This window comes from Parasteatoda tepidariorum, chromosome 4 (genome assembly GCF_982258835.1).
Source record: "Parasteatoda tepidariorum strain Cologne lab strain chromosome 4, Ptep-v5.0, whole genome shotgun sequence".
Classification (NCBI taxonomy): Eukaryota; Metazoa; Arthropoda; class Arachnida; order Araneae; family Theridiidae; genus Parasteatoda; species Parasteatoda tepidariorum.
Genome location: NC_141758.1, coordinates 31,490,415 through 31,497,550, shown reverse-complemented (window position 1 = coordinate 31,497,550; position 7,136 = coordinate 31,490,415). Strand labels below are relative to the sequence as shown.

Genomic DNA, 7,136 nt, shown 5'->3' with positions numbered 1-7,136 from the left:
GTTTTACATGTTTTATGGTTTGCAATAATTTTTTAATTAGTATTGCCAGATTGGAAAGGGTTATAGTGGTATGAATTTCAATTGACAATAAATCCATTAAGTGACAAAATAATATTAAAGCCTGCTTAAAACGACTCTGAAACTTTTGAAATTTACAATGTCTTGGCATGGAGCTAAAGTTAAAATGTTAGTAGACTCACAGTTAGTAAGTTACAGATACAAAAGCAAGAATAATTAAAATTGTAGCAATTTAAAGAAAATACTTGTTGACAATATGAGTTGAATTTTATTAATTGTTTTTAGTAAAAAGTTTTAAAATTTGCCTATGTTAGATAACAAAAAGCTTTAAATCAAGGCAATTCTCTTATGGCTGTCTTTACAAACAACTAGAAAGCGACTAAATACGGATATGTAATTAATTTATATTGAAATATAAAGTAATAAAAACTGAATAAAATAGAATTAGAACTCACACAGTTAATTTTAATAAAGAAAAGTTATTTTGCACAAAAAGTAAGCCAGGTTAGTTATCACTATCCTGGATAAGAACTATTGGCATAGCGTGAGGGGGGACACGCTTTTTGTTTTTTGGAGACTGTTCATTCTTTATAAAGTTCTATATCGATATTTATATATAAATATACATGCATAAAAAATACATATATTCATACAACTTAAAATAAACGATCAGTTTTCTGCAAAGAAAAAGTGTGCCCCCCCTTCTCATGGTAACCTCCCTACAATAAGAACAATAACCTCATTAGTCTTATAAAGTTTACAATTGAACAAAACAAACAATTTTAATTATGGTGATCAGAACGATTTAAATATATTTTGATTTGATGACTTAAATCATATTGATGATCTAAATTCATGTAGATTTACCAAATAAATAAAAGACAAGACTGATTGCTTTTGTACAAAAATAAGAGTATTTTATTATCTCCATGATATATACAGCATCCAAAATGAATTTTGCAAAATGGAAAATTTTACATTGTATATTCATATCATTATTGTTGTACAAATTTGTTCAATATCTTTAAGGCAGTAATACTGTCGGGTCAATTACAGATTTTCTATATCTTTTAGTGTGTCATAAAACGTACAAATGCTTGTCATATTAATTATAAATACATTTGTTTGACTTTTAAGATCCAGTATTATATGTAGCCATGCTTGAATTGATTTATGTATTTTTCAACACAGTACTGCTATAATTTTTTTAATCTATAACAGTTAGTTACTGTATTAAAATCTGCAAAATTACTGTAAAAAAATGGAAGACAAAATTACATGAATTTACGATGGAATTGCTTTAAAGGTAATGCTAAATTAATTTATAATTACTATAATGTGAATTTCCAAATTCACACGTCCTGTTACAATGACTAAAAAATAATAAAAAATAAAAAAACAAACATTCGAGTAAACAACGAAACCGATCAAGCCAGAAAACGATCATTTAAAAGCAGCATTCTTACTTTGCTTGTTGGGAACATCCAGTTGAAAATAAAGGCATTTTTAAAACAGAGATACCAACAGTGACTAAAAAGTAGAAGAAATTTAATTCATTTTTGTTTATTATCTTTCCTATTATTCAATCATAACTACCACTATGACTAACATTCAAAGTTATTCATATTTAAACCAAAAACACTCTTTGCATTCACTTCTAATAGTAAACTGAAAAAAATATGCTTGAAAAAGTTGCTAATTTTAATATCATTTAAAAAAGTTAGATTTTAATTAGTTACCACTTTTCGCATTTTAAATCGCCAATGGCAACCCTGTAAAAATCATTTGGTCCAAAAAACTGTCAAAAAGTGATAAACTAGACTGTGAATTAGTGGTAGCTCTTCACACTCACCTGCCACAGGTCCTGGGTTGCAGTTCGATGCTCAAGCCGGGCATGGTTGACTTAGCCTTTCATCCCTTCAGTGTGTCGATAAATGAGTACCAAGCATGCTTGGGAACTAAACACTGGTTGTTTCGCGTTCGGCTAACCACCTAACTGGAGCATCTGCTCCTGCACCCCTGAGAGCTGAGAAAACTGAGATGAGCACACTAGGCCTTGGCCCTATATGGGCTGTCGCATCACTGAGCTTAGTTTTACTTTAGCCTGTGAATTAACAGTTCAATCATACAGTTCGAGCAATCGTAATAAAATTACTTAAAAGTTAAAAATAAAATTTGCAAGTCATAATATTGAAACATAATATATAAACTTCAAAATCTTAAGAATATTAATCTTCAAGAGTTCGTAGAACTACCACTAGGATAAAAAAAAAATATGTGGCTTTACAGTGGAATTGATCAAATATATGTAAATATACATGTTTTTGTTAAAAATTTGGGCTCTTATTTTCAATTTATCTATTTGTTTATGTAAGATATCTAAAATCAGGAAATTTCTGAAATCCTAACAGTCTGGCTCCCTAGATTAAATTGTATTAAAAAATAGTTTTTTCAAAGTTAAAGGCATATTTTATGCATTGTAAACATATGAATTTTCATGTTAGATTTTTGACTGAAAGGTTTTCGGCATACACCACAAATAAAAGGCCTTTCTCCACTGTGAACACGAAAATGTCGACTAAATTTGCTTTTATCAGGAGTTTTATATGAACATAAGGAACAGTGATAAAACTTGTGTCCCAACGGAAAATCTGCAAAGATATAAAGCATCCATTATTAGTTTTCAAAATAAATAAACAGAACGTCATTACTAATTCAAAAATGGTTCCTACGAATGAAAGAGAGTAAAAATGCTTAAGCTTAATAACAAGCAAATCAGATTCAAACAAAGTTATCATTTGCAAATTAATTTGCTCACAAGATAATTAAAATTAAAAAAAATTCATCTGAAAAAACAAATTATAAGCATACAAGAAAAAAGCATTTTCAAGGAATCAGCTCTACTGTAAATGAAAGGATTCAAAGCATTCTAGACACAATGGTGGTTTTTGCAGACAAGTTTTACATCTATATAACGTCTCTTTTCTAATTTTGTTAGCTGAACATTGTCTGCAACCTAAAAAATAAGTTTTACGCTGAAAATCAATGAGTTGAGGGATTTTTTCCAAGACATGTTGTCGGGTAGAGCTTGGGGATATGAATTGTACTGAATTTATTTGTTTTGGTTGCCTAGATGAAATATTTAGAATACATAAATGTTATACACTGAAGAGCGATTAAACACAAACCTAAATATTTATGAATTTTTAGCATTTTTTACATCATATTATTATTAATTTACATACACTGATACCTATAGAAATATTCTGTATGCTAAAATTATCTTTTCATTTATAAAATTTTGAAGGGAGTAATTCACCTGTGTTTACTTAACTCACGAAAAAATATTTACAGAATAAATATTTCATCCTCACAAAAACACACTATTCAATTGAGTGAAATAAAACTATACGAAATTTTTGGTATGCATGACTGTTACAGCCCTTAATGTCAAAAATATTCTGAATTGTTAAAACACGAAAAATCACAAAAAAAACTAGTTTTTTTCTCAATGCATTACCGAATAAATAACAGATAAAAGCATTAAAACACTTTGTACTAATGATGTTCCTTTTTTAATAATTAAAATGGGCAGGACGGCTGTAGATATTGTTTGCCTTCATACTGCCAAAGATCAGCCAGCTATAGCTGTCATTCGTGGCAACGTGTGAAGGGGTTCAAAATTGCAACTACTTTTCTGACCAAATTACTGGGACTATACTTTCCAGATTGTGGGCAGCCCAACCCCTTAATTTGGGGGATCAAAAATCTCAATCGGTCAGAAAAAGGTATGTTTATTCCAAGAAAGTACATTTTTATATTTAAGGCTAGAGAACCATTGAGTTAGAGTAAGTTTAAACTACCTAAAGCAATCATGCAGAAGAAACTGTTCAAAAAATTAAATTCTTATAAAAAGCATAAATCAATAAATATAAGTTTTATGTTATTAACACATTGTAAATGATATAAGTAAGCTGAAAAATAATACATAATATGACATTTTATTGCTTATTTCAGTTATAAAATGTTATGCTGAGGAGGCAACTTTACATCTTGTGCCATTAATAAACACAATTTATTCAATGATTTTACATAAAGAGATAAGCATGGAAATATTTTTAAATAATGCTTAAATATTTTTGACAAAATAGTGATAACATTATCTATTTCTATGATGCTGCAGGTGTCGTTTAAATTTCCATTTGTTTGGAGTTTTATAAGAACACATTGAACAACAAAATATTCCAGGAATCCAGGATGATTTGTATCCAAAAGCAACATCTGTTGAAAGAAAAATGGGAATTACTGTTTTGTTTTGATAGCTATAGTGGTATGGAATTATGTTACTTCTTAAAATAAAAGCAATAAAACTGAGTATATAGGTTATAGATTAAAGTAATATTGAATGATAAACATATGTTTGTCCAGTTCAATAAGGATTGCCAACCCTAATTGGTTAAAGCTGAATGTCAATATTTACAAAGCACATTTTTATGCAGGCAATGGGCCAACCTTAAAAAAATATTTGTGCAACACATACATAATCCTTAGCTTTAAAAAAACATCAAAGTAGAGAATTCTGATATATTAAGAAACTCTCATGCACTACCGAAAAAAGGTTATTTATGAATTATCTAATATACTATAGGCATGTAAAATATAACTTCAGACTTCAACTGACTAGGATAGGCTATTGATTTTTAGTAAGTTCAAGATGAAAGCCTTGAAGATTCTTTGACTTTAACTAATGGCATAGGTAATCCCTACTTCAATTTGCTAAATCTTTGTCTATCTTGTATTCTTGCTTAATCCATAACAATTACAAATAAGTACAATAATAAAAACATTAAACAGCAAAATAGCAACAGTTAACCATAAAAGATAACCTCATTTTACTGAGAAATCAATACAATATTGTATTAAGCAAGCTCTCATACATATAAAATTGAACATCATCAGTAAATCACAGTGAAAAGGATCATTATAAATATATTTAAAATAGTTTTGAATTATTATACATACTAATAAAAAATTTTATTTGTGAATAAGGATTATCATTTTAACACACTATTTACAGATCACAGATTAACTTTTACTTATGTACCAAGTTGGTAAATTTAGAAAACATTTTTTTCTTTTTAACCAAGCAAGCGTTTTAAACTTTGGTAAGTTGATGCTGAAATTTCCTCTCAATACATACTTTTCTCATTGCATTACCAAGAAAACAGGTTTATCAGAAGAAAAAACACTACAGGTAACGGCTCTAAGCAACACAAACACTTACTTGGTATATATATTTTTAACACAAGAAGTGAAATTTGAAAGTATAAAAGTCTAAAAACAGCTTGAACATTGCTTATAAAGAATTGTGCAAAACAACTGCAAGCCAATATAAAATCTATGAGCAGTAATTTTTTAGAGCTAAGTGACTCAGAAGAAAAATTTCTTGACTTCTCCTGACTGATATCTAATATCCCTGATTTTTAATTTGATAGCAAAATTTTATTATTGATTTTTTAATTATGTCCTTTTATACAAAAAATATCTTGCAAAACACTTATACTTTCCTTTAAACTTAAAAATAATTATTTTAAAAAACAATTATTACAAGAAAAATTTATTTTTTGAAAAATATTATACTTTCATGTACGCTGCGTAAAATAAAAAACAGACTAGTATGAATAACTTTTGATCTAATGATTGGATCTTCAAGTTCTGGGACTCAATCCTAATGGTTCAAGAAGATGACCTCGAATATGCTAATCATTTCAGTGCAGAGGATATTTTAAGTTACGAATTTAGACACAAAAACCTACTTTTTCTAAATAAACCTACTTTTTTATTGATGGATTCAAATTTTTGACCCCCAAAATACCGGGTGTTGCCGCAATCTGGGAAATACAGTCTCCATAGTTTGTTCAGGAGAGCAGTTCAAAGTTTGGCCCCCTTAATGTTAATTTGATTTTTTGTGTATTCCGCGATATTTTAAGAACTTTTTAAGTGGATTTAAAAAATTTTGCACACAAATATACAAATTTTTTATTCAAAGACAATTCAATGCAAAATATAACTATTAATAAATATTTATTATTTTATTTAAAAAGCATCGTAGAATTTTCAAATTGTAAGGTATAAAATTTTTTACGTCATATTAAAAAATTAAATTTTACATGGTAAAATGCAAAATTTGAGTGAAATCAGTAGAATAGTTCTTAAGAAATTTAATTTTAAAATGCGTTTTCTTTAAAATTCAATTTTTCAGGAACTATTTGACCAATTTTGCACAAACTTTGTATTTTGCCAAATTGTGTACGCTTTATTTCAAAGTTTTCCCGGTTTGTTTTTGCTGTTCTATTAAAATATATTTCTCACAATACACCCTTAAACTATAGATTAAATTAATAATAGTTACTTATGAAAATATACTTGATATAAAATTATCTAAGAGTAACCTTTTCTTTTATCACCAATAACTAATTTTTTTAAAAGTAGGAATAAAAATGGAAAATGTATCACGCGATAAAATAAGAAATATAAAACTAAAATACTTTTTTAACATAATTAACACTTCGCCAACTGATCAGTGAGATCTATTCATTTGGCAATGTTAGTAGCTGTTAAATAAAGTACAGTGGCTACTTATATTCAGGGGCAATTCATTTCATTGGTAAAGTGTTAAAAACCATATAGAATCAACATTACAGTATTCACATGAAAAGTTAGCAACACTTTGATCACTTTGTAGTTGCATATATCATGCAAAAGGCCCTTCTTTCACGTGTATAGTCATTACATGATACCTCAGTGTTTCTTCTCGATTAAATGCTCGTTGGCAAATATGGCAAACAAATGGCTTTTCTCCAGTGTGGATGCGCACATGGCGAATGAATCTGCTTTTGTACCGGTCTTTAAAACTGCATATTGAACAGCAAAGATAATTGTCAATCAGCTTGCATAAAGGTAGGTCTATAAATATATAGGAAATATGCATTAAAATTTTTGCTAAATGTTTTATAACACAAAATAATTTAATAAAGAGTAGAAATAACAGTAACAAACTTAAAAATCTTCAATAATTTGGAAGCATAAAAAAAAATTATCGAAAACAAATTCATATA

The 7,136-nt window shown here is 28.3% G+C and overlaps 1 long non-coding RNA gene across 2 annotated transcripts; it reads right to left on the bottom strand.

Annotated features, from left to right (window-relative positions):
• Window positions 1-913: 913 nt before the first annotated feature.
• Window positions 914-7,136, bottom strand: LOC122269554 (uncharacterized). 2 transcript variants are annotated; one of them, XR_006225261.3, is made up of 2 exons: window positions 6,730-7,136; window positions 914-4,299 (listed from the first exon to the last, which is right to left on the bottom strand). It is a non-coding gene; the product is annotated as an uncharacterized LOC122269554 (long non-coding RNA). The 2 variants fall into 2 exon arrangements; XR_011636961.2 differs by having other exon boundaries at window positions 6,819-7,136.